This window comes from Simochromis diagramma, unplaced genomic scaffold (genome assembly GCF_900408965.1).
Source record: "Simochromis diagramma unplaced genomic scaffold, fSimDia1.1 OVJJ01000334.1, whole genome shotgun sequence".
Taxonomy (NCBI): domain Eukaryota; kingdom Metazoa; phylum Chordata; class Actinopteri; order Cichliformes; family Cichlidae; genus Simochromis; species Simochromis diagramma.
The window spans coordinates 5682180-5701984 of NW_024386764.1; the positions used below are offsets into that span (position 1 = coordinate 5682180).

The 19805-nt window shown below is 40.4% G+C and overlaps 1 long non-coding RNA gene across 1 annotated transcript; it reads left to right on the forward strand.

Moving 5' to 3' along the window:
• Nucleotides 1-13018: 13018 nt before the first annotated feature.
• LOC120734246 lies at nt 13019-15736 on the forward strand. Its single transcript, XR_005695991.1, has 2 exons — nt 13019-13309; nt 14249-15736. It is a non-coding gene; the product is annotated as an uncharacterized LOC120734246 (long non-coding RNA).
• The last annotated feature ends 4069 nt before the right edge of the window (nt 15737-19805 follow it).

A 19805-nucleotide genomic window follows, 5' to 3' on the forward strand; every position in this document is an offset into this window, starting at 1 on the left:
CGACCAGGACAGAGAGCCCGGGGATCGAACCGGCGACCTTCCGGTTACAGATACGCGTCCCAACCCCCTGAGCCACGGTCGCCCCGTAAACAAGTACACCTAATATAGCAGCAGTATGGTAGTAAATAAGGGGAATGAACTTATTGTACTGCCAGTGAACTTATTCCAACAGTATAATTGTCAGATGTTTGTTTTAAAAAAGTATTTAAAAAATGTTTCCTCCATGGCTTACATCCTAAAATGTTTCAATTTCTGTCATGTCAAAACATTACGTGTTAGGAATACGAGCCAAAAGGAAGCTTTCCGCTCATCACCATCATCCTTCAAGCTTTTGTGCATTTCTGAGTGTCTCCAGTGTTTGTCAGAAATGGCTAAGGCTGTACTCCTATTCATGAGTCGTTTCTCCCATGTCTCAACAACAAAGCAGAGCATAAAAAAGGGAAAATAAACCACAGGAGCTGCCAAAGCGGAGAGTGAAAGGTGGTGAGAAGTGTCTTGGCAAGCTCAAGCTCCAGCTCAAGAATTTGTTTAGTCGTTCTAAACTGAGGGTCTCTTGGACATGGCGAGAAAAAAGAAAAAGTTGCATATACAATTTTTCATTTATGTTTGTCTTTGGTTTCTGTTTCCTCCTCCTCCTCCTCTATCGCCCTCCCACACCCTATGTGCTGTGGTCCATTAGGCTGTCTGTCCACAGCCAGAAGTGACTTTGACATTTGCTGAAACACCCAGTGGAGTGTTCAGGCTTGAAAGGATATCCAATGCTTTGACCCAAAACCACTCGTTTCTTTTTCTTCTCCCTTTCCTTTCCATCAAAAACTCCTTTGTGACATTGTACACTGGCATGTTGGCACTCAGACCAAAGCCTGAATATATTTAAACTTCCACCAATAAAAGACATCCCCCTCCCACCGTTATCCTTGCTCCCGCACATACACGTGTAGCTAGGACACACTTGCAAACATTTTCATGGACACACATCATACTGAGATGCGAAACACACAGATACACAAAATACACACAAAAAATGGCTCAGTGTGAAGCCACAATAACTGCAGTGCTTCACTTTCAGTGATACTTCAATAATTTATGAGCCCAAAGACAGGATAGCTAAGGGGAATCCTCTAGCGGTGAATTCTTATTCGTAACATGAAAACAATCGTGGCACCTATCCTCTATGAAAGACACCAAATAATGATTCAAAGTAAGACAAAAAAGACTCTTGTTCACACCAGTTTGTCCCAAAAATGTGGCAGTAGTCCAAAAAATTACATTAAGTAAAAAAGCAACAAAGGAGATTTTGTCAAACTCATTAAGTTTGTCTATGTAACAAAGCCACTTTCATTTGAGAAATGATGGCTGATTAATTCAAGTAAGAAAGTGTTAAAATTACATTTTAAAAGCAAAGCAGGTCCTTCAAATTTAACTAGGCTAACTGCCAAAGAGGGAAGAAATAAATAAACAGAAAATTACTGATGCACTTCTAAGAACCAGCTGGTGGTAAGAGTTAATTCTCCACTCAAGCAAAATCCAGCAGAGCAGCCTGAACCAAAGAAATGACCAAGTATGATGCCCCCACACACATATAAGTGTCCAGAGTTCCTGTCAAAGCAAACATGTGGCATACAAATGTACATATGAGGAGGAGCCCCCTTGAGACCATTCTTTACCCTCTATGAGACAAGCTGAGCCCTCTCTATCCATCCATTATAAATGGACTCCAACGTCAGCCGTATGCCTCATCCCTCTCTCTGGGCAGTCAGCGTGAAATATTCACCTGTTCCACTCCTTGAGGAGAATGGGCGATTAATGGAAACAGAGGAGCTGAGGGAGCTCCTCTGTCTCCAGCTCCCATGAATAAAGGGGCTGAAACGCTGACGCCAACTTGCATCAGCAAAGGTGCCCCTTTCTCACCAATCCACACACCCCTGGCTGTGAGAGAGAACCTTTTGAAGGTTGTGTCTTCCAGACAGCTCTCAGCACAAAATAAATAATAATAATAATAATAATAATAATGCTCACGAATTACCTTTCATCATAGTCAAATACTATCTATCAAATACCTGGAGCGATGTCAATATGTCAACAGCTTATAATCATAAGATTTTGACCTCTGCAATTTAAGACATCGTTATTGTTGATGTTAGTGTTACTAGTAATTTGGCAAGGAGGGCAGCCAGATTGCTAGTAACAAAAAATAACCCAGATGTTATTATCATAATTACAATTATAATTTTTTTAATAAATTGTTTTTAGTAACCATAAATTTCCATATTTGGAACAGAGGGTGGAGCTAAGTTGTCTCCATAAGCAGACACATGTGTGCATTCATTAGTGACATATTACATTCAACCCCTGAAATTCCTAGGGCACCCGAATTGTGAAAATCTGTGAATTTCGGATATGATCAAAAATGCCTAGAAATGCCTTTAATAGTTTTAACACTAAATATGAATTTGGACAGTACCTTAGGCCTTTAAGAAGAACAAAACATGAGAACATTTAGCGAAACTCTCTAGATAGCTACACACAGTAAACTGTTAAGATGCGTGAATGCTGGACTGCATCTGCCGGAGAAGCAATAAGGAGTTACTTTAACTTAAATGTAATAAAAATCCAAAAAGAAAATTTAAAATGACTAACTATCTAACTCAGGAGTCAAAATATTTAAGGTACTTAATTAGGTCAGCACAACAAAGCATCTGTCCATAAGAGTCTAATCCTAAGAGTAGCTGTGTGTGTATGTGTGTTGTGACACTTGGGCTCTTGTTTTCTTGTTTGCCTCATTAACTGTGCTTCCACTTCTTCCAAGAAATGTGTGGGTGGAACTGACCTGGTTAGACATGAAGCACACCTGAACAAGCTGGGCTCTGGAGACTATGAAACACCTCTGCAAAATAATTTCTTGGTCTTTCTTCAACTGGCTGATTGACAGTCCTGCTTGTTTCTGGACTTATATCCTTCAAAAAGCACCTATGTTTTGCAGCCCTCTCTGTAGAGTACTCAGGATTTTTCAGAACTCAATAGAATAAAATTTTATTGTTTTTGCACCTTGGTCATAGAATAACCTTCAGAGCACACTAAAGCTGTATGCTTGTGTCTCCCTTTGAGAGTTCAGAGCTCTCTGAGAGACTTCTGTAAGTAAAGAGTGCAACTGTTATCCATAAGCTAGACCTTGTATTTATATAATGTTGACTATGACTTGTTTTGCTTTGTTTTATGAGTTTTGATCTGATATTTATTGTCAAGATGTGACTTTATAATATTGTGCCTTCTTTTCTTGAAAAAGAAATGTTCATTTAAGGGTACCCCTTGGTTTAATAAAGGTTAAATAAGTAAAATGTTTGGTTTATATTCATAAAATACTTCCCATCATTGAAGACTATGTGTGGCCTCCTTTGTTTGTCACCTACACTTACCTCTATCTAGCTACCAACAGATGTATTGAATCAGCTGAAAGCTCTCTGCATTATTATTGTTATAAAAACTTTACCTACTTCAATTTTCCCCTGTAAAGTGTGCTGCTGTGCACTGAACATCTGCTGCACAGTGGGGAAAGTGTGATACTCATACTTTTATTGGTTTGGTTCTCTAATTCACCCTCCTGCCCTCTGGGAGGCGCTACAGGAGCCTCCGGACTAAGACCACCAGGTACCGGAACAGCTTCTTCCCCACAGCTGTCAGACTCCTGAACTCTGCCTCCTGACATCTGACCCACGTTTAACTCATGGACTGAACATACACACACCCACAATGGACAACTGTACCCTCAAACACACAATAATAACATGGACTGAACCACCACTCACAACCACTAGCACTTTATATAGCCTCCGTAGGAATTATATCTCACTTATCTTAACTGCACTACTGTATAGCTCTGTGTAAATAATCATTCTGTACATTTGATAATTTTTAATCCTACAACTGTTTACAACTTGCATAGTTCCCATTTCTGTATAGCTGTATATCTCAGATTTCTGTAAAGTTATTTATTTCATATTCTGTATAGTTTTTCATATTTATATCCTGTTCATAGCCTGTACATATCTTGTACTCACTACAGCCTGTACATACTTATAGTTATAGAATATTCACAACATACTTCATACCGTGTACATTATAACATACCATAATAGACCCATTCTGTAATATACTTACATATCTATATTATTGCTAATATATATTGTAATATATCTATATCACTAAAGCACTTCTGGATGGATGCAAACTGCATTTCATTGCCCTGTACCTGTGCATGTGCAATGACAATAAAGTTGAATTCTATTCTATTCTATTCTAATGATTTAAGTGTTTTCACTCATTACATTGCACAATTCTTTAAATTAAAGTGCACATTTATTTTATTTTTAATATTTTAATACCCATACAGAGTGTCACATCACAGTGCTCGTTAGTCAGCTGAAGAAATCTGCTTAACAAAAAAGATGTATTTGTCTCACTGCCAAATTATAAGAGAGTAGGTAACATATTGAGTAATATTAGAGAAGCACACTCAAAAAAATAACTCTTTGAATGAACATAAAAAAATCATGGAAAGAATTTCCATGTAATTAAATTGCTTTATTTTAGCATTATGCAATTCTGTTATTCCAACTTAATGTACTTGAGTTGGACTAACTTGATTAATTAATGATGAATCAACTGTTTTACTACAGTTGAGCCCAACTTAATTTAATTGATTTGATCCAACCCATGCAAATTACGTTAGTGCAACAAAACGTGCTTATTCGTAATAGAAATCCATTTATTAATCCATTTATTTTAAGTTCATTTAAAGAGTTGTTTTTTTGGAGTGTTCAACAAAGTCTAGAGTCTGGTTAACATAAAATGTTAATGGATTTATAATAACTTGCACTCCATCCATCCTCTTATCTTTACCAGGGTTGCAGTGAGGCTGGGACCTATCCCAGATGTGATAGGGTGGGAGTCAGAATACTGGACAGGTCACCACAGTCTATCACAGAGAGACAGACAACCACTTGCCCTAATGTTCACAGATATTTTAGAAACACCAGTTAACTTAACCCTAATTACTGCATGACTTTAACTGTGGCAGGAAACAAGAGTACCCAGAGAGAACCCACTGCAAACTTGACCAGATTGCAGATTTGAACCCAAGACCTTCTTGCTGCGAGGCAACAGTGCTAACTACTGTGCCACCGAGCTGTCAATCTAGACATCAAAAAAATAGGGAAACTATGATTACAAGGCTTTATATAGAATTTTAAAAACCACAATAAATAGCTGAGGCATATACGTAGTGTGTGTATGGTTGTCTCTTCTAACCTTTCCTGTGGTTTGAACTCTTATGTGATCTTGTGAATTCTGTGAATCCAGGCAACTAACCACTCTTACTAGATTGTATCATGTCATCTCAACAAGAATAAATTAAGTTGCTGGATTTCATGCAGATCCTACATGATTTAATTACGTTCACCACAGAAACATGAAATTATTTTGTTCACATTACAAGTTTGAATCATTTTTTTGAGTGCAGGTGGATAGACTCCCACAGGGAACCAAGTTATTGCAAATTATCAGATTCATCCATATCTATCTATCTATCTATCTATCTATCTATCTATCATACATATATATATATATAAAACAAAACACCCAGTACGCCCCTGCGGGCGGTTTATCCTTCAAGCTCGGGTCCTCTACCAGAGGCCTGGGAGCTTGAGGGTCCTGCGCAATATCTTAGCTGTTCCCAGGACTGCGCTCTTCTGGACAGAGATCTCCGATGTTATTCCCGGGATCTGCTGGAGCCACTCGCCTAGCTTGGGAGTCACCGCACCTAGTGCTCCGATTACCACGGGGACCACCGTTACCTTCACCCTCCACATCCTCTCGAGCTCTTCTCTGAGCCCTTGGTATTTCTCCAGCTTCTCGTGTTCCTTCTTCCTGATATTGCTGTCATTCGGAACCGCTACATCGATCACTACGGCTGTCTTCTTCTGTTTGTCTACCACCACTATGTCCGGTTGGTTAGCCACCACCATTTTGTCCGTCTGTATCTGGAAGTCCCACAGGATCTTAGCTCGGTCATTCTCCACCACCCTTGGGGGCATCTCCCATTTTGACCTCGGGACTTCCAGGTTATACTCGGCACAGATGTTCCTGTACACTATGCCAGCCACTTTGTTATGGCGTTCCATGTATGCCTTGCCTGCTAGCATCTTGCACCCTGCTGTTATGTGCTGGATTGTCTCTGGGGCATCTTTACATCTTTGGATGTTCGTTGTCTCATCCTGGACTGTGGTGCTGACACTCACCAGTCCCCGGCCCCCTTCCTTCCGCTTAGCGTACAGCCTCAGGGTGCTGGACTTGGGGTGAAACCCTCCATGCATGGTAAGGAGCTTTCTTGTCTTTATGTCAGTGGCTTCTATCTCCTCCTTTGGCCAGTCTATTACCCCAGCAGGGTACCTGATCACGGGCAGGGCGTACGTGTTGATGGCCCGGATCTTGTTCTTACCATTCAGCTGACTCCTCAGGACTTGCCTGACCCTCTGCAGGTACTTGGTGGTTGCAGCCTTTCTAGCGGCCTCTTCATGGTTCCCATTCGCCTGCGGGATCCCCAGGTACTTGTAACTGTCCTCTATGTCTGCAATGTTGCCTTCTGGTAGATCAATTCCCTCAATTCTGACTACCTTCCCTCTCTTTGTTACCATCCGACTACACTTCTCCAGTCCGAACGACATTCCAATGTCATTGCTGTATAGCCTGGTAATGTGGATCAGTGAATCGATGTCTCGTTCACTCTTGGCATACAGCTTGATGTCATCCATGTACAGGAGGTGGCTGACAACTGCTCCGTTCCGTAGTCGGTATCCGTAGCCAGTCTTGTTAATGATCTCACTGAGGGGGTTCAGGCCTATGCAGAACAGCAGTGGGGACAGAGCATCTCCTTGGTAGATCCCGCACTTGATGGTGACTTGTGCTATGGGCTTGGAGTTGGCCTCTAGTGTTGTACGCCACATCCCCATTGAGTTCCTGATGAAGGCTCTTAGGGTCCCATTGATCTTGTACAATTCTAGGCATTCCAGTATCCAGCTGTGGGGCATTGAGTCATAGGCCTTCTTGTAATCAATCCAGGCAGTGCACAGGTTGGTCAGTCTGGTCTTGCAGTCTCGGCTGACTGTTCTGTCTACCAGTAGCTGGTGTTTTGCGCCTCTGGTATTCTTGCCAATTCCTTTCTGTGTCCCGCTCATGTATTGACCCATGTGCCTGTTCATCTTAGCCGATATGATGCCTGACAGATGATGCCTGTGTGTGTATATATATATACACACACAGTGTGGGCCATTTATATGGATACACCGTAATAAAATGGGAATGGTTGGAGATATTAAAGTCCTGTTTGTGGCACATTAGTATATGTGAGGGGGCAAACTCCTCAAGATGGGTGGTGACCATGGTGGCCATTTAGAAGTCGGCCATCTTGGATACAACTTTTGTTTTTTCAATAGGAAGAGGGCCATGTGACACATCAAACCTATTTGTAATGTCACAAGAAAAACAATGGTGTGCTTGGTTTCAACATAACTTTATTCTTTGTATCCAAGATGGCCGACTTCTAAATAGCCACCATGGTCACCACCCATCTTGAGGAGTTTGCCCCCTCACATATACTCACTTTTTTTTTTTTTTTTTTTTTTTTGCCTGTCCCGTTTGGCTCTTTTGCCATTAGAATTATTGTCTAAAGGCGAAGAAAGATGCCCAACGGATTTACTTTACCAAATGGACCATCCCAGCCTTGCCGTAATGGTCTATCTGATTCACCTTTTATTGTTTATTTTATTTTTTATTTTCACTTGTTAGATACGGGACAGACTTGAATGAGGAAAAGAAAAGGGAGAAAGAAAGAGGGAAAGAAAAACAGCAGAGAAGAGGGACAGGGATAAAGGGCAAAAAACAAAAACCAACAAAATAAGCAGACAAAAAAAATACATATATCAATCACCTGGATCACCTGTTGAGAAAGAAAGCAGAAGAAAACGAGAGCAATAGAATAAACAACATCACGATGATATATGGGAATATAACAGTAAATACTAAATATTAAACATTATTGTGCAGCATGCAAGATCGACAGCGCACAGTGTGCTTTGAGGTAGGAGCCAAAAAGGGTGTCATTTGTGTGTGTGAGCACCCGTGTGTACAAGCATGTACGCGCTTGTTTTTAAAAGGTTCCTTCATGTAATGATCTGCTAGAGGATGTGGGGAGCCACAGCCCCGTCCACCAGGGCATGAAGCAGGTATGGAGGAGATCGAAACTCCAGACATCCAGAGGTCCTCAGAACACAAGAGACCAAGGAAGACCAACAGAGGGGCAGCCGCGCCACTATCCCAGAAAGAGCTGAGGAGAGTCCCAGATGAGGGGTCACTCAGCAGCCGCGGAGCAGAAGCCATGGGGGGCTGCAGTGACGTGCCCGTGAGCTCCGCCGGCAGCCAGCTGTGCCAGAGTGACCGAGCCCCAGGCCAAGAGGCCGAGGGCACCCCACCCATATACTAATGTGCCACAAACAGGACTTTAATATCACTAACCATTCCCATTTTATTACGGTGTATCCATATAAAGGGCCCCACCCTATATATATATATATATATATATATATATATATATATGACACTGATGACTGAAGCACAGATCTCCACTTCTGTTCTGAAACTATCAATAACTGTAGGGAACACTAGCTAAGACTCACTCATTGATTTCAAGCAGTAACCTATTCCATATATCACTGAATAGTGGATAAAGTTAACCAAACTGAAGGCTCAGTGAAGCTGCCTCATGCAGCAAACCTCATTAAATCTCAAAAGACCCAGAACAGGAAAACCAGGAATGGCTAAGCGTATAGAAGAACCGTATCACTTTACATGAAATGAGGCAAAGAAAAAATAATGTAAAGTACAGCTAACCCTTAACATTCCTACTTGAAAGTCAGGGATTGCAGCCAGACACTAACCCTAAGAGACACAGTAAGCTTTAACTGTGATCAAACCTTTCATCAAATAGAAAACTGCAAAGAACAAGCGGTACATATACGCATTATTGTCTAGAGGTCATTTAGAGGTCCAGACGTATCTCTACTTGTTCTAATTTTAAACTCTACTGTCCTTTAGCCATTACTTTCAGTACTTACACTGAATGACTCACATTCCCACATTCACATAACTCTTCTACACCTATACTCTCATACACATCCTTATGAATAATCATCATGGCTCTCCACAGATGCCTGTTGCACAAAGAAAGACAGATATGTCACTGTTTGTTAATTACAGAAATATCTCAAGAAAAGTAAGTACACAAGAAAGACCAAGACTAAGAACGATTGTACGATCTTAGTAGCACTTGCCTTGTGTAAGAATTTATGGAGCTTTTGTTTAATGCCCATTTGTCACTGAACCAGAGCGTTGTGTTAGAAGTGTACGAGAGCCAGTTTTTTCACCTCTACCCTTCCTCTGTCAGTTCATTGACCACTTTACTAACAAGAAGCATTTTTCTTTAAAGCGCACGCTGCGAGTAAAGCACACCTCCTACATTTCGGTTTGTTCACTCGAGGGGATGTGCAGTTGAAGAAGTGGGTAGCTTGCCTGCTTTCGCATATGAGAGAGATTACACTGTGAAGAAGAAGCCGTCTGCTCTCTCCAGAGGCTTGGTTTTTCAATGGCACATGTAGAGAGGATGAATTAGATGCCCGTGATTTTTAGTCAGCCCCCGGTTTCTTCACACTGCAATGTTAATGGAAGCTCAAATGGTGAGCTTAGTCCATGCTGGATAGGAGTGTCATGGAGGGTGTCACCCAGCTGAAGAAGCTGAGATGGGACGGGTGTTTAGTGATAATTCGAGGCCCAAACCAAACACATTTGCATTTGCCTGAGAGAGGCAGCAGAGTGAATGTACAAATGAAGAACAAAGTAGCTTTTTTGGAAAGATTAGAAGAAAACACATCAATCGTTTAATTTGCAAAAGTACCCCTGAAAACACTGTCAGTGTTTTAACTTGATCTTGTGATCTTCTAAATTCATATTTTTTTCTTTTTTAATTGCAGCATGCTGTGTCCTTAATTTGATTCCTCTTTTGAATGCTCACATAACATATTTTGCATATCCACAATGGAAATTTAATTTTTTCATCCACAACTCCCATTACATATGAAGACTAACATTTACTGAGCAACAAATGATGTCACATCTGCTATTTTTATGCATGGAGCTTCTCATAACAGGTATCTGCAATTCATCTGCATATGTTTACACTTCACATTGCAGGTATCTCTTACTGAATTATGGCAAGTGGCAACTGAAGTCACGGCTGTTTAAAGTTTTGTGTGGAATCTCTATAATTCTAGTTCAAGAGACATTTAATTTATAATGTATCTGTAAAGTTAATTCTAGATAGTAGAAACTCAGCTAATAAATATTAGAATGCCTTGCCATATCCTGACAGTTGTCACGGATATTTGTATGTTAAGGAGTGACCTACTTTTTTTGAACAGTTGAACAGCGCAGCTAAGTTTGGGGCTTCTGGGGAGCAGTGCAAAGTTACTCACACAGCTCTTAGTAAATCTCTTGAAATTGGAGGGCTTCCTACTTTATTAACCAGAGTGTCTGGCTTTTTACTTAAATATGTGAGACAGCACGAGAGATTTGTATGAAGGATTTAAGTGTTTAATCGCACACTTGATAATGCTGGGCTTAGTTGCAAAATGAAATAACAAGTAATTACTAACTACAAATTTTGTTTTCCAAGAAATGATGTCTTTACTGTGTCAGTTTGTGAGCACAGTAGTAGCGAGAATGCATATACCCCAAAAGTTTGAGTGCCAATGGCAGACAAATGCTTTATGTATTGTGCAGTGCACATCTTATAAGACTTATTTCCTCATTAGACCAAGAAACAAACCTAAGAAACATATTTTTTCTACTTCTTTTCCATATTGTTTAGGCTTAACAGAATCACCTTTTTGGGTACTTAGAAAACTGTGTTTTGAATTCATGTTAAATTCAGCTGCGGTGACAACATCATTCCACCACGTGACTGATCGTATGCTGTCATCTGTATCTATGCATCAGCAAATTCTAGCATGTTGGTTGCCACATGTTAGAAAAGGTGAGTCATATTTTGTCTGTGTTTACTATGAATGTAGTAGATTACCAAACTGCTTGGGCATTGGTTTTATCTGCTTATATTGCACATACAGTAATTAGAGATGGTGAAGATTTGTTGTTGAATGATCTTCTGAGAGTATGTTCAGATGCATAATTGTGTTTACTGGCTGAGGGAAAACAAGTCTTTCATCTCAGAGATAAGAGGGTGATTTGTAGTCCACTTGGTGGCCTTTTCTGTGTATTCTCAGGTCTGATTTCTTTGTTGCTTTGTCGTCTCCCACCCTCCTTCTCTCTCTGATTAATGTTGATGCTTGCCTAAGCATCGTAGTTAAGATGAAGAAAGGGTGGTGATAATAGCTCTTCACCCTGCTTGGTGGGTCTTTCAGTCTTTTAGGGAGAAAAGATGTCAGAGAGAGGAGGGCTAAGAAAAAGGAAGCATGTGACACACATTTTTTTTTCCTTCCAGTGTATTGTCCATGAACATATGAGGTATGATCAAAAACAGTATGGACCGTGTTCTCTAGAAGCACAGCTGCTGTTTCCAGACCACTCCCTGGAAGATGCTTTCTGATCGCTTGTGCTGTGAGCTCTGCAATTTCATCATGGACCCCAGACTTGTGCCGGAAGGAAATTTGGTTCCAAACTGACTTGAAATGAATGTGAATATGAGTATGGGTTGTGCAACATGGATACAGTAGGTCTGAATAAGGGGAGAATGTCTACTCTAAAGTCCTGAGAGACTGGGGGAGAAAACATTCAGAGCAAATGAGCCAAAGTCTGCTGCCTGCCAGAGTGCCATGATGCACAGGCTCAAAGCACATTGAAAATACTTTTTTTATTTGGCTGTGCTAAAACAGTACTCATCCTGCTCGATGGATTTTCCTTCCTGAAACTTTGTCCACTTCCCAAAAATGAAATGAAATTAAAATCAAGTAGAAGATCAGCTTTTTTCACTGGAGGAGATCCAACACCAGCTGCAAAGGCACTTCTACTGAGAGAACTTAGAAGAGATGCTATACTAAATACTGTCTACAAGTACTCGAAAAGTTTTTTGATCACCTGGTATATTCAAACATGTGGACTGAGGTCTTTCATTATTAATCAACTCGGAATTTGAGCCATCCAACTGAAATTATGTTGTTATACATCATCTATAAATTTCTTCATGTGTAAATATTAGATAAAACACAATACCAAAAGCATACATTATGTAAAAATCCCTTAAGTATGATGCCAGCATTTCCAACCTAATGGCAGAGTAAGACATTGAAAGGCTGAAGGTTATTTATTACATGTGGTCCGTACATTGCATCATACTGCATTTACTACAAATACAAATTCATTTGCCAAGTACCAAGTAAAAGGGTAGGATTAGCACAACTCAGCATTACTGACAAACAAGGCTGTGTGTTGCACTTGAATAGGGACCTTTATTTGCTAAGTTGTTTGACAAGTGTGTGCCATGTTTATGTACACATCTGAGTGCTACGGCAGAGGAGCTACAACATTCATTCTTAAAATTACTGGATAATACTCAGACACGTCATCATGGAAGCACATTATTTCTGAATTTGCTGTTTTTCAGCAAACAGTGTTAAGATAAGCACAGGTCTATTTTTACATTTGCAGAGCTAATCATAGCAGCAATTCATATGCATCGCTTACACACTGTAATCCCAAAAGTTATTTGCATTCAAATGGTTTAGCTATAATCACTGATGGTAATTAATTTTCTTTGTAAAACTAAAATCATATAACTGTGTCAGACAGAACTCATTGGTGGAAGCTTTTTGCACTTAACCTATATAGTTTTGCATGTGATGCACTAAAATGAATACATTTAACATGGTCCTTTCTATTTTAAGTTTATTCTAATAAATAGTTTAAGTTCATTTTTTTATAAGAGAATAAGTTTTAAACTCAACACTCAAATAATAAAAGTAAATTTGATGTTTACTGATCATGTTTAGTTGAAAGCACTTTCACTATTTTTAAGTTTTTGTTGCCCCTCCCATATTTTTCCCGGCACTGGAACCGAAGAGACGTCTGGACTTGTTTGTCAGGAAAAATTAAGACAAGTCGTTTTTGGTGGTTTTGCCTGGGATTGGACATGTTTCTTTCAGTCTACAGTCGATAGGGAGTACTTTTCCTCAAACCTCCACGCAAACTGGTGAGTTAAATCTTTGTATTTCAACTTTAAGCAAAAATAGTTGCATGTTACATTATAGCAAATATGCACGCTAATTCAATCTACAGTGAACCCTCGTTTACCGCGGGGGTTACGTCCCAAAAACAACCCGCAATAAGTGAAATCCGCAAAGTAGTGAAAAGTATTTATTATAAATGTTTTAAGGCTGTAACCCTCACAGCCTTAACCCCTGCTCATGCTAATGGTTCTAGCATCTTCCTCGTCCATCCAAACCGCGCGGTTCCATTGTGTGATGTGAGCACATCCAAACCGTGTTCAGGGTTAGCCCGGGTCCGGACTCCGGCCCCGGTCAGAGGAGGAGGACCAGAGCACGGCCGGGCACCTCCAGCCGTTCACATGGACAAATAAACCTGCCATTATTCTCTGCACAGCCACGCTCTGACGCTCAGCCCCTCGCTGAGGCTCGAGGGGCTGAACACCGCTCCTCTGCACCTGTACGGCCTCTCGTAAAGTTTACTTTATTAACATGTGCGCCGCTGCAGCGCCAGACCAGAGTAGAAGAGTGAACCAGTGGACGGTGTTAGATGAAGCTCATCATCTTTATGAAAGAAAAATTACAAAAATATGCACAACAGGTTAATCCTCCTTCCAGGTTAAGCCTAGGTCGCAACCTGCTGTACAGGCTCCTGCAGCCAATCTACAAAAACCCATTCTCTTGACGGGTTGCTGCCTTATCAACATTGAAGAATGGGTCAAATGCAGAGGACAAACTTCATTATACAGTTGTATAATGACAATAAGCCTTACAGATTCCCCAAATTTTCCTGTTTTTTTTTTTTTTTATTTGAACAATTAACTTGTACTTAAATAATAAACAGCATTTATAGAAATACAATACTTTTATACTTGTGTTACTCTCCACCAACAGGTTAACTCACAGTTTTTTCCCCCCCTCTGTAGAATGCTGCTGATGGTGACCTTGAAATCCCAATAGGAATCATCTTCAATGGTGAAAACGGAAGTCCAGAGCAAGAACTGAACCCCTCCCAGCTGGGGATCCTTCTAGAGGGCAATGTGGTAATGGATTCCATCTGCAGTCTTCCTTTGGCTATGTGTCTCCTGTTTGGACTGACTTATGCACTCCACTTGGAGTACCCAAAGTGCATGAAGAATACATTCCTGTTTATCCAGCAGATTATGCTGAATCTGGGACGAAACGATCCTCCTCCAAAACTCCAAAGGCTAAAAAATGAGCTTTCAATGTGTGCATAGATACATTGAATGTTCACTCTTCATTGAGCAGCTTTTTCTCAAGTTCAGGAAGTCATTATTGTGTTTGTAATTGTCTTTTTTTGTTTTTAGTGGATGGCAAAACCAGGGCTTAAAGGAGTAGTTCACTGATTTTACATACTGAGATATGTTCTTACCTTAGCTTTGAAGAGTTGATGCATACCTGTCTTGTCTTTGTGCGAGAGAAAGGCTCTCCCATATATTCCAACTACCTCCACTTTTTGCTCCTTTTAGAAGCTACCGAGCTCCTCCACGTTTTCCCTATTTATGTAAAATTACATGAAAAGTTACACTATCTAAGTTTAGTTTCACTAAATTTAACGTATAGATTTTTTAAGCTGATAAAAAGGGGCACTATATTTCAAGCGCGCAGTAACCCTAGTGCACTCTGGAGCATAGACTGAGTTACTGGGGGGATGAAGAAGTGCTCCTACAGTGTTATTACACCTTGTAATATAGTACCCCTTCTTATCGGCTTAGAAAATCGACACGTTAAATTTAGTTAAACTAAACTTGGAGAGTGTCACTTTTCATGTAATTTTACATAAATAGGGAAAACGTGGGGGAGCTCGGTAGCTTCTAAAAGGAGCAAAAAGTGGAGGTATTTGGAATATATGGGAGAGGCTTTGCTCCATTTGCATGACTGAGGGCACGCACAAAGACAACACTGGTACACATCAACTCGTCAAAGCTAAGGTAAGAACATAACTTATTATGTAAAATCAGTGAACTATTCCTTTAATTTCATTGTCTCACTGGGGCCATTCCTTATTCCATAGTTTTTATTTTTCCAAGTTAAAATATTTGTGAAAATAAGTTTTACTGTTACAACTTGTTACCCAGAGTGTCGCACCAAAGTTCTTTACTTGTGATACACAGTTTTATCTGTTTAAAAGGATTGTTTTAAAGAAAATGTTTTATTGGAAGTCCAATTGTGCAAACAAAAAACTTACTGTTCAAAAAAAAACTACCTCAGAGACCACAAATAAATTCTTGTCAAAAAGTGGCTAGGAACAACTGAAATATTGTGTTTGTTTCTGAAAGAAATGTCTTCTTAGAAGCGCCATGTGTAAAAATTGGAATACTGTTCAAAGGAAAACAAAAGTCTTGTTTTGTTATAAATAAAGTAAAAAAAAAACAAAAAACACTTTAGTGGTCTTTGGTTTTGAGTGTGTTTGCCTTGACATATTAAGTTTTAGTAATAATAATACATTTAATTAAAAGACGCTTTTAATTAAACACTACGCAAAAAAGTGAGTTTTGTAATATTAGCACCACTTAAACAATTTAGTTTTTTCTATTAGTATTAAGTTAACTGTACTTAAACAAATTATTTTTGAAATATTGAATACTTAAACACTTTAGGTAGCGATGACTCAATATAGTAAATTGTGACAATTTTACTTTTAAGTTTACTTGACTAAATCAGTTAATTTTTTGTTTTGGGTTGATTACTCAAATCATTTGAAGGGAATCGGTTTCCTCAAACGATTTAAGTGTATTGAACTTATCCGGGTTTACAGTGCACTCTGCTTTCATCCCTGGTGTGGCCAGTTTCATTGATTATGTTGGAAATGTGTTGATCAAGCATCTGCTCTGAATCCTCTGCATATATGTAGTGCTGGATGGTATACTGGTTCTATTTTCATATATATGAATATTACAATGGAGCAATCCCCAGAGTTGCAAAATGGAGCCAACATGGAACTGCAGTTCCTCAAGGTGCCATTTGAGGCAGGCTACAAACAGAAATGATTATTTGGTTTGGATATTTCTCCCCCTCATAAGAACATTATTTTATAAGACTAGTCTTCAGTCTTTGACCCATCGTTTTTAGTTTTCAGATGTTTTGAGTTTTCTGTGACCTCAGTTTTTGTCCTTTTGGATTTTTAAAATGTGGTTTATGTTCTGTAAATAGTAATTTTAGCATATTGTTTCCTTAGCCTCTCTCAGTTTCCAATCTGTGTTCCTCATTAGGTTACATAATCTTTAGTTATCTTTTGTGATCCCTTTCTGTCTCCACAGTCAGTCATATCTCCATGTTTGTTTATCGCCTATCCCTGTGTCAAGTTCACATATCTTAGTCTTGGTCAAAGTGTTTGTTACTTTCTGTTTTATTTTGCAATAAAGTACCCTCACCCCCAAGTACTGCCTTTGGGTCCCACAGCCAACCTAAAGTCGGGGATGTACCTCTGGAGACGATCATAGTCTACTGGTGCTGGTACTATTTGTAATTATTAAACTGGACATCTTCACTGTGGGTATACTTTTGGTGCTTGGAGTATTTTTAATTACCAGTGTGGTACAGACCTGGTTTTGGAGAGTCAAATTTTAGTATTTTTAGTCTGTTACTTGGCATTTAATTACTGAAACGTGTGCCTGTGCATTGATCCTAAAGAGTTTATAAATGCAGCTTACTAAGGAAACTTGCTACCATAGCACTTCACCCTTTCATCCATTTTAGCTCCAAAAACCAAACTTATCTATGGCCAAATTGCAAACAACAACATTTTAAAATGCCTAGCCCAAATTAATTGAGCAACACTTCAATCACAGTTCTAATCATATGAGTGATATATATTCACATAAGACAGCATCTACTATTCCACAACTACTCCGGTCAGCATCATGGCACCCAATAATTATGAAGCACAAAATATCCCTAATACTAATAGCCACAGTTTTCTTTAATCACACCACATAATGGCATTTGGGTAATCCTACTGAACAGCTAGGAGGGATCCATTGCTTGACAGTTACTATCTGTAACTGTAAAAACAGATGGCGGATGAAAAAAAGAAAACAGAGGTGCGCTAAAGTAACTTACGGCAAGCAGAGGAGCTGTGACGGCTGTTTCAAAAGATTCTCATTTTGTTGTCTTTTCTAAATGAGCTGCTTCAAACAGTACTCTTTTCCATTGGGACATATACTGCAGGAGGGTCTCAGTCAGCTCCTCCACAAGCAGTAGTAGGAAAACAGGTGAAGCAAAGATAACTTAAGGCTAACAACTGTTTTTTCTTTTTTTTTCTGATGACTAATTAAGTTGTGCAACAAAGTTTGGCAGAATGACTCCAAATGAATTTGTTTCAAAGCTGTACTTCACAAAAAACTAATGAGTCAAAATGTTCTCTTTAGAAAAATGGGAACACAAAGTTAATATTTGTGAACTGAATGAAAATAACATGATACTTTTATCAGTATCATGTTATTTTATTGGTGTGTTATTTTCATATCATATCACTATAGAACACTGATAAAGTTTGTTTCTGCCATTGCAGTTCCACATATGGTAATAAAAGTGTGTGTGTACAATATTTAGCACTGCTGTATGAGTCTATTTTTTCCATATTCAATTCAATTCAATAATATTTATATAGCACCAAATCACAACAACAGTCGCCTCAAGGCGCTTTATATTGTACAGTAGATCGTACAATAATAGATACAGAGAAAAACCCAACGATCATATGACTCCCTAAATACAGACAGCACACCAGGGACAACATCATACTGGATCACTGTTACACCACTCTAAAAGATGCCCATCACTCTGTACCAAGGGCAGCTTTGGGACATTCTGATCACTGCCTGGTCCATCTCATTCCAGTTTATAGGCAAAAACTCAAACGTGCCAAGCCTGTAGTCAAAACTGTGAAGAAGTGGACTAACGCAGCAAAGCAGGAACTGCAGGACTGTTTCGACTGCACTGATTGGACTGTTTTTGAAGCTGCATCTGAGAATCTGGATGAGCTCACGGACACTGAGACATCATACCTCAGTTTTTGTGAAGACATTTGTGTGCCAACAAAGACCTTTTGCACATACAACAATAAACCATGGTTCACTCCTAAACTCCAACATCTTCGTAAGGCCAAGGAGGACGCCTACAGAAGTGGTGACAGGGCCCTGTACAAGCAAGCCAGGAACACACTGACCAAGGAGATCAAAGCAGCTAAAAGGATCTAATCACAGAAGCTGGAAGAACGGCTCTCAGCCAACAACCCTGCGTCAGTGTGGAGGGGCCTGCAGGAAATCACCAGCTAAAGACGCCCCCCACCCACTGTTGAAGCAAACAAAGACCCGGCCAACAAGTTAAACACATTCTACTGCAGGTTTAAGACGGACAGACTCCCACGCCTCACCCTCCCCTCCCCAGAGACATTGCTTCAGACATTGATCCCCAATACACCTTCCACCTCTCCCCCCTTCAACCTCACCCTCCCCAATCCAGTCTCAACGACCACCCCCACCCTCCCCAATCCAGACCCAACGACCACCACCACCCTCTCCAATCCAGACTCAACGACCACCACCACCCTCTCCAATCCAGACTCAACGACCTCCACCACACCTCTCACCCCCCTTTCCTCCTCCCTGAAACTCAGAATACACACTGAGGATGTGAGCCGACTATTTCAGAAACAGAAGCACAGGAAAGTCCTCGGACCAGACAGTGTCTCACCCTCCTGCCTCAAAACCTGTGCTGAACAGCTGGCTCACATCTTTACTTGCATCTTCAACAGATCCCTGGAGCTGTGTGAAGTTCCCTCCTGCTTCAAACGCTCCACCATCATCCCTGTTCCCAAGAAACCCACCATCACAGGACTGAATGACTACAGACCCGTCGCCCTGACGTCTGTGGTCATGAAATCCTTCGAACGACTGGTGTTAGCCCATCTGAAGGACATTACAGGCCACCAGCTGGACCCTCTGCAGTTTGCCTACCGGGCAAACAGGTCGGTGGATGATGCAGTAAACATGGGACTGCATTACATCCTGCAACACCTTGACCGCTCGGGAACTTATGGCAGGGTCCTGTTTGTGGACTTTAGTTCGGCTTTTAACACCATCGTGCCTGAACTTCTCTCTTCCAAACTCTCCCAGCTCAGCGTGTCACCAGCTACCTGTCAGTGGATCACCAGCTTCCTGACAGACAGAAAGCAACAAGTGAGGCTGGGGGAGATCACCTCTGAAACTCGGTCCCTCAGTATTGGTGCCCCTCAAGGATGTGTCCTCTCACCATTACTGTTCTCCCTCTACACTAATGACTGCACCTCCAAGAACTCGGCTGTTAAACTCCTAAAGTTTGCAGATGACACCACCGTCATAGGCCTCATTCAAGATGGTGATGAGTCTGCATACCGGCAGGAAGTTGAGCGGCTGGTACTGTGGTGCAGTCAGCACAATCTGGAGCTGAACACTCTTAAAACTGTAGAGATGACAGTGG